This window comes from Panicum hallii, chromosome 7, assembly GCF_002211085.1.
Source record: "Panicum hallii strain FIL2 chromosome 7, PHallii_v3.1, whole genome shotgun sequence".
Taxonomy (NCBI): domain Eukaryota; kingdom Viridiplantae; phylum Streptophyta; class Magnoliopsida; order Poales; family Poaceae; genus Panicum; species Panicum hallii.
The window spans coordinates 20,747,485-20,756,174 of record NC_038048.1 but is presented as its reverse complement, the minus strand read 5'-3'; the positions used below and the strand labels follow the sequence as shown (position 1 = coordinate 20,756,174).

The following is an 8,690-nucleotide window of genomic DNA, read 5'->3' as shown; positions in this document are numbered from 1 at the left end:
TTTGGATATGATTACAAGTTTTCGTGAGATATCATGTTGACTTGTATTCTTACATGTTAGCCCTTAAGTAAACATGAGAATTACTTTTACACATCAACTATTTTACATAAAAGGCCCTATGGTTTTTGTTTTATTTACACATAGGTCCCTATTTTTACACAAAAACCTATTTTTCTTAGGATTTAACCTATCTTTTTCACTTTCTTTCCTATGGTAATATAAATATAAAACCTAGTATTATAGTTGTCCTAGGTTTTAATGCTATCTCCCATTTCACCCCATTAACACTCTAGGACCTATATTTTACAGAAATTACCATTATACCCCTAGTCTTTTGCACTACTCACATATACCATAGCAAACATACATATCTCACACTAAAACCTAGTGTCCACATTTTTCTAATTACCTGAATGTTACACACAAGTTTTAATAAGAGAAAAAACAAGCAAAGAACACAGAAAAAATACATAGAAGATTATATCTTGCGTCACACTAAGAAAAAAGGATCCACATGGCAGAGCAAACCGACCTACCTTGGTCCTTGACGAGAATCACAAAGGTTCAGGGCAAGGACCCACCTGCCAGGGAGCCAGAGGAAGGCGGTGTTGGGGCGGTCCCACCAAGGGTCGGCTGAACCCTAGGTTCGGCCAAACCTGGACGGGATCCGAGCGTCCCCTGCTTTGGTGGGAAGGCCTCCCGCTCCCCTATGTTGGTTATCAGTGTTTCCATGTATAAGCCAGCTAGGAACCACCCTTGGAGGACTATATAAGGAGGAAAAAATCATCCTTATTCACACACCACACATTTGTGCCTCACTCCCTTTCTCTAGTTGTGACTTCTAATTCTTAGACTAGTGGAGCCTAGAATATCTCTTAGCGAGTGCAAGTCATCTTTGGGGTCATTGAGCAATCCTCAACCTCTGATATAGCTTTGTATTCAACTTATTGGTACTCTATCAATAATATATAGGTTATCCATGGTTTCCTTACTATCTAGATAGTTTGTCATGCCATGTCTTATGCTTCCTTTAGTTCTATAACGATGTTTAGTTTGGCTTTAAGCTTCAGCATAGGTTCATTGTGCCTTCGGACTTGCTCTAGTTCTATGCTTGTCCATCCGCAGGGTAGGAGTTCTGAGAGAGATAGGGTAGTTTTCTCATGCACTGAGTGTGGTGCTCAGGTATGACGATTACCTTCAGTTACGACTGTACCCCACGGTCTGTCGAGGTAGGCGGCAGGTGGTGACATTCCTGTTCGTCTCTTGCAGTCCCCCACATTTGGATATATTGTAGGAGTCTAAAGTGTTATTTCAACTTACTAGCGGACCAGTGTTGGATAGTCTCCCCGTAATATTGGAATGTTTAAGGCTAAGTTCTAAACATTTGCTCGTATAACCCTTGCTAACTTGAATAGAGACCGTTAGGACCTCTTTGTATGCCTTGCTCCTACTAACCTTAGGGTTATTTATTTATTCTTTATTCTTGAGATTGGCCTGTGTTTGTGTTAATTTTTAGCTATTTTAGCTGGTTTAAATGGTAATCATGGATGCGGATCTGAATGTGTGTATATATTATCTTTTTAGCTCTTTAAGCTGGTTTCCTGACTATTTATCACCAGGAATTGATATTTAGGGCATCCTTAGGGCAGCCATCAAGAACTACCATTGGCCAACTGATAGGAGAAGTCGATCTTTCCTGACAACACGTTCTGATCGACGCAATTCTGATGGTGAGCCTTCGGGAATCGCATTCCTGATGGGATTTCAGCCTTTTCTGAAGGTTTTCGGCCATCAGGAGTTTTCTATTCCTTGGTAGTGATTAATATGCACTCATGGAAGATATTACAAAATTATATGTTGTTGTGGACATGAAGTTAGAATATTATAGGTTTTATGGATATGAAACTAAGTGATGTGTTGAAGTTTATGAGAAGTATACTTTAATTTTTGTCATGCCATGATGGACCCTATGATTGTGCACTCAACCCACCTGTGATTTAATGGCCTATTTTGATTGCAACCTAAGGTTGCCACACCTAATGTTCAGCCACAGATTTTGTAGACAGCATTTAGTTGTTGCCACAACTTAGTCTATCTAATTTCTTAGCATCTTGACTCACTTTTCATAGATTCAAGTTTTTGCCTAACTTTGCCTAAGATTAGGTGGTCATTTTCAGCCACAAATGTGTGGCAAGACTAAAGGTATTCAACCTAGGCAATTATGTGGCAAACTTAGTTACAAACCAAACATGCTCTAAATAACTTATCACAACAAGTTGAGGCATGTCTTGAGCAGATGGGAAGTAGCACCACATTCATTTAAAATATTTGCCTTATAATAATAAATATTTGTAGGATCAAGGATACCGAATAGAGGGGGTGAATAGGCGGTTTTAACTAAAATCATAAATATTAAGCAAATTTAATTAGTAACACAAGTGAGCTCCTATTTCTACTAACTCCTATCACTAGTGGGGTTTTGCAACCTAGGGTGACAAGTAGCAAATCAAACTCCAGTAAGGTAAAATGCTTAAAATAAACTGTAACAATAAATTGAGCAAAGAAATAACCGGGCACGAGATAAGAATTTTCCTATCGTGTCGATGACTTGCCGGTTACCGCTAATCCATGTTGAGGTGGATTCAAAGCTTCAACCGCTCTTCTATCAAGAACTTCTCTTGATCTTGAGCGAGCTTGAATCAATGAATCTCTCCAAATCTCGATTCTACTAAAGTTGCTCTTCACCACTCCGACGAGATGAGCACAAAAACCTCTCACAAACCAAACCGGGGAACCTTCACAATGTTCTTGAAAGGCTCAATGGTTTCACCTTCTCCAAGCTATCTAGGGAGTGGCAATTCCCAAGAGTAACAAATCGATAGCGCTTGCTTGAAGACTCCCTAGTGCCACAAAGCCCAGACTCTAGATGCAATGCACTAGGATGCTCTCACACTCACAAGAATGCATCCCTAAGCAAAGAGTGAGAGAGACAGAGGAGGTGGCTAGCTCGAGAATGTCAAGAATGCTTTCCAAAGTGCCAAAAGACCTCACCCACGGCCGGGCAAGGAGTATATATAGCCAACCCCTCGAAATTTAATGGTTACACTCAAATCCCGTGGAAACAGAGTTTTCGCAGACTGTCCGTCTCATACAGACCGGACTGTCCGCTATTCAAATCCAACGGATAGAAATGCAATAAATATGTGTCAGAGTCGACCGTTTCAGTCCTGGCGGACCGTCCATAGTTTAAAGAACTCGAACATACAGAACTTGCCAAGTTCTATCTGGTTTCTGGATAAGGCTAGCAGACCATCCAGCATTCACCCTTTCAGCGCAACCAGAACCAATAGAGGTTCTGTCTAGAAAAATTATTAGCCGGCGGACCGTGCTGCCCCCAAGAACTAGACTGTCCGCCGTTCACCTTTCAGCTCCCACCAGAAACACAAAGTTTCTATCCTCAACTTTTGAAAGGCCGTAGACCGTCCGCCATCTTCGCCCGGACTATCCGCCTCAACATGTCAGCACTCAATTTAAAATCTAAGTTGCCATTTTTTAAACTATGTTAGCCCACATGCATGCAGTGCAAGTGTTTGAGCAAAATAGCACTATAGAACTGTCAAGCAAATGCACATTGATCTCTCTTGATAGAACGGCTATCTATCCTATTAATCTGGTTATATCTCATCCACTAATTACCTTTTGACCAGCAAAAATAGAAAAACCCTATTATGTACCTTTACCTTGAGCAATTCCTTCAACATCAATTCCAAGCTTTCTCATAGCATCCACGTACGCTCACTTTCTCTTGGACCAACCTATACTCATTTCTTCTCAAAAAATTGTTAGTCCATAAATATTATCATTAATTATCAAAACTTAAATTAGAGGTCTAGATGCTTTCAATATTTACTTATGACGTCCTTTGATTCTTTGTTAAAGCGTGTCGGAGTTGTTTGAGCTTAAATATTTTATTCTTGATAATATTTACTACTACATAAACTATTTTCATTACCGGCATTTTCATCGCCGGTTCTTAAAGGACTGGCGGTGAAAATATTTCATCGCTAGCTCTAAAATAAGTGGCTATAATGGACTGTAGCCCTAAACTATTTTCACCGTCGGCCCTAGCTATGGATCTTCAGTATAAAAATACAATCTATTTTCATCACCAGATTTTGTTATATGTCGATGGTGAAAATATTTTCACCGCCGTGGGCTGGCGGTGAAATCCTTTTATCCAAAACCCGATCCTAGGTTCTTCAATTTCTCGATCCCCTCCTCCCGCGCTCTCTGCGCCCCCGACACCTCCAACGACCTCCGCCCGCCTGCCTCCGCGCCGACGCCTCCCCCGACCTCCGCCCGCCCGCCTCCGCGCCACCCCGCCGGATGGGCCCCGATCCCTGCGGCGCCCCGGACCTCCGCCCCTGACGACCGCCCCCGCCCCCCTCCCCCCCCACCCCGACCTCCGTCCGGACCGCGTGGCCCGATCCGGCGCCGGCCCCTCCCTACACGGTTCGTGGATATGGCAACCGGATTTGCGCTGGCTGCACTACCGGCTCAATTTCTTCGTCTCATTCACTGCAGGTCTGCAAGGAAGTGCCGGCTAGCGGCGAGCTCCCCTCCAGCCCCCCTCCGGCGAGCTCCCGTTCTGTGGTACGCCTGCCCGTTCCCTACCACCCTCGTAGGCTCCTGTAGGTGTAGCTATGAAAATAAAGCTTGCAGTTGCTGATTGGAACGATGCAGCCAGAACTACAATGATCATACACTTTCCGATCACTATTAAACATGGATTTGTCTTCGCTTTCAATTAAAAAAACAAGCATCAGGGTGTTTTTTTTTTGTTTTAGAGTTGTGCCTACAGCTTATAGAGTAGTTCTAATTAATAAAGTAGTAGTATTAGAAAGAAGAATCATGTCCACTACTGCTAACTTTGGCTTTGAAACATGGAGTAAGAGTTGCCAACATCTGTTTGTAGTTGCCATGATGACAATACTTATATTGTCATTAATTACCGAGTCACAGTACAACTAAGTACCCTACTTCTGCAAAGAAAGATTTATTATCAGTAACATTCCAGTGGTCAAATAGCGACCAGCCAATTAACCGGCCAGTTCGTGGACGCCATGTCACATTGACTAGTTGCACCACGCATACATACAACTAGCAAACAACCAAACCAAAATCATTTGAAATATGCAGAGAATGGTGTTCTATGTCCTAATGTCCAGCCATCCTATCTCCCATCTATAAAAAGGCCACCCCCACGAGCAGCACTTCATCACCTCTCCCATCTGCTCTGAGCTCTCTAGCGCTATTGGATAAACTGCTTATGTTTAGTCGTCTGTCAATTTGAGTTTCATATGCGATCTGAAAAATTGCTTGTAGCTGGTGATTACAAGGATGCAGAACAAGAATAGTCATGTATATACTCACTAAAAACAATGGGTATTCAGACACTGTCCCCTGAAATAAACCAGGACTCTTATATCTGAATTGATCACGTTCATTGTGAAGAACAGGCCAAACAAAATGAATACTGTGTTCCATTGTAGTATTTTTCAGTAAACTGCCTCTGCTGCATACTGTGTGTGATCACATAAATGAAAATTGTTGCTATCTTGACCCCCCCATGACTGCAATAAAACTTACCCTGTTTAGGTGCTGTGCCTTAATTCTGTTTGGTGCATAAGCTTTACCTTTTGTACCATGCATTTGCATGTTCTGCATTTTGTACTTGACTACTTGTTATAAGGTGCAAATCACTGAATTTGGTCTTAGCTTTACTTATTCAGTTTTGTCTTAGCTTTACTTATTCAGTCCTGCACCACTGAATTTTGCATGCTGGTGATTTTTCCTTTGCCTAGCTGATTTAATTTTTTATACAGTCACACACACATCGCGTATCTTATACAGCTAGCCATTTTGTCTATGGTTAGCTTCATCTGTTTTTTCCCTCCAGTATCTTGTGCTTGCCTGAATGTTTTGCTCTTCACTTACTTCAGCATTTTAATTCAGTAAACTGTACAGTTTCCTTTTGAGCAGAGACACATGATTGCCTCTTACTAGTAGCTTGTCATGGCCTCTTGGGTCTTTAGCTTTCTATAGCCTTTGAACACACTATATGTCCATGAGTGCTCATTACTGTATTTTCAGTTAAATTATTTTGGTTCAGCCATGGACTTATGTTGCATTTGATTGGTTCTTGCAGGCTGCTGGTGCATTGTCCATCAAGATAGGTCAATTTATCCTGAGCTGCTCCTTCCTCCCCAAGTCGTGCCAACCAAACACAATTATGTTGCTGCAACTATCTTGTTCTTGATGTGTTACTACAGATCCATGATGGTATATGATTTTTGTTCTTGATGTGTTGCTACTGATCCATATTGATGTAAAATGTGACTGATGAGCAGTAGAAGAGATATATATTGTTGCTCTGCGAGTGGGCAGGAGCGGGAGGGATTGGATTAATTAATTTCTCGGCAAAGGATTATCACTGCCGGCCCGTAACATGGACCGGCGGTGATATACACATTATCACTGCCGGTCCGTGTTATGGGCCGGTGGTGATAATCCATTTTCACTGCTGATATTTCACCACCGGCACGCAAAACCGACGGTGAAAATAGGTTTAGGGCCGGCAGTGAAAATCGATCTGTAGTAGTGATTTATAACCATATTAGTTACTTTGTTTTACTTTACATATTGTTTATCAATGTTTTTGCTTATGCGTTGCTTCCCGATACTTTAGTACGGGTTCCAATGCCTACCGGTATATTTGGGTGAACTGAAGGGTTTGGAGACAACCAATATATTAGTACCGGTTTGTAACACCATCCGGTACTAGTGTATAGCGTTTAGTACCGGTTGGTAATACCACCCGTTATTAAAAGGTTACTTCAAAAGAAAAATCGTCCGTTTCTCAATCACAACTGTAACACTCTAATTTTCAAATTAGAATAAATTTTGCTAGATTTCTTTTAGGATCTATAAGGTTTTTATTCCATTATTTTAATTTTAGAGCATTTACCGTGAATTAATCGTAATTTACTTAACTATAAAAAAAACATAAGGAAGTATAGATTTTGTGCATTTCATGCCGCATCATATTATTTTATTGTTTGTCTTCTATTTGAATTTAAATTCAAATGCATTTGAATGCAATTCTTTTTCTTCCTCTTTTTCTATTTGGGTCCGGCCCACTCCCTCTTTTTCTTTTTCCCTCTCTTCTTTTCCTCCTTGCGGCCCAGCCCAGCTATCCTTCTTGCTTTCTTCTCCCTCCCCGCGCGGCCCAGCCCAGCAGCTGCTTGCGCTCGCCTCCTCCCCGGCCCAAAGGCCCGCTCGCGCACCAGCTTCCCTCCTTCCCTCCCTCTCTCACGCTGATAGGCGGGGCCTGCCCGTCAGGGTCATCCCCAACCTCCAACACGAGTCCGGCCGCGTCTCAGCCTTCCCCCGCCGCACGGAGCCCTAGGCCCGCATGACAAGGCCCGCGGCCGCCCTACAAAACGCCGCCCCGTGCCCTAGAACCTGCCAGACCCGCAGCCGCAGCCTTCTCTCCCTCGAAGCCCTAGCCGCCGTCGCCTTCACCGCATTTCGGGTGCATCGCCGTCGCGCCGCTCTGCCGCCCCCGCCCACCGTAGAAGCTTCGCATGGAGGTGGTCATCATCGCCGGCCTTTTTCCCCTCGGTTTCCCGTCTTCCCGCGTGCACGATTGCTCACTGAAGCTCCGCGGTCGCGCCTCGCCGCCGTCCGCCTTCCCCGGCCCCCGGCGCCTTGTCTTAACCCCTTAGACGTGTTCCCCTCCTTGCTCTCTTTCTCCCAGGCCAAACCCGAGTCGAATCCGTGGCTGGAGTCATGTTTACGCGATTTCCCGATGAGCCGCCGCCGCGAAGCCTCACCGCCGGTGCCCAGCGCCGCCGCCCCGTAGCGTCAGTCGCTTCACAGCCGTCCGATCTAGATCCGACGGTCTAGATTAGATCTAGACCGGAGTCAAATGAATCGATACCGGTCAACCCTAGGTTATTTTGCATTTTAGCCCTTGAGTTCTATCGAAATCAACCTGCAGTCTACGACAGTTCAAAAGTATTCACGAATAGAACCTGTTTCTTCTGTTTAGGCCCCTGTCCTTTTTTAAAATAGAACCCGCTATCCCTAACCCCTCTGTTTTGCAATCTAAACCCTAGATCTAAGGTTTAATTATGCTCTAGTCCTCGGTTTCTTTGTTCATAGCACTTCTAGTTTCAAATCTTCTACAAATAAGCCCTGAAATCATATTTTAGCCATAACTTCTCCGTTTTAACTCCGTTTTCATCAATTCTCGCGCTCACGCAACCCTTGCGACGTATACAGTAGCTTTACAATGTTGTTTTGCTCTGTTTATATTGTTTGGTGTACTGTTTCTTATTATTTTATTTATTTATTTGTACGTACTTATGTGTTACGATAGACGGTGCGCAGTTCGAGGGTCCGCAAGAGCAAAGCTTTGAAGATGTTCCCGAGCAGCAGCAGTTCTTTGACGAAGGCAAGTGGTCCTTGATCATATTCCATTCCTAATAACTTTATAAATGCACACATTTACTTTATATGCATGCATTTGTCTAGAATATGATGGATCCCAAAATAAGGATGTGACTAGTTCTTTTGAACTTCCTTGATTAAACCTGGGTTGTTATAATTATGTTATAGCTACGCTA

General features: G+C 43.3%; 1 long non-coding RNA gene across 1 annotated transcript; it reads left to right on the top strand.

Annotated features, from left to right (window-relative positions):
• The first annotated feature begins 4,280 nt into the window (after positions 1-4,280).
• On the top strand, positions 4,281-6,725 carry LOC112901086. Its single transcript, XR_003230242.1, has 3 exons — positions 4,281-4,512; positions 4,585-4,653; positions 6,209-6,725. It is a non-coding gene; the product is annotated as an uncharacterized LOC112901086 (long non-coding RNA).
• The last annotated feature ends 1,965 nt before the right edge of the window (positions 6,726-8,690 follow it).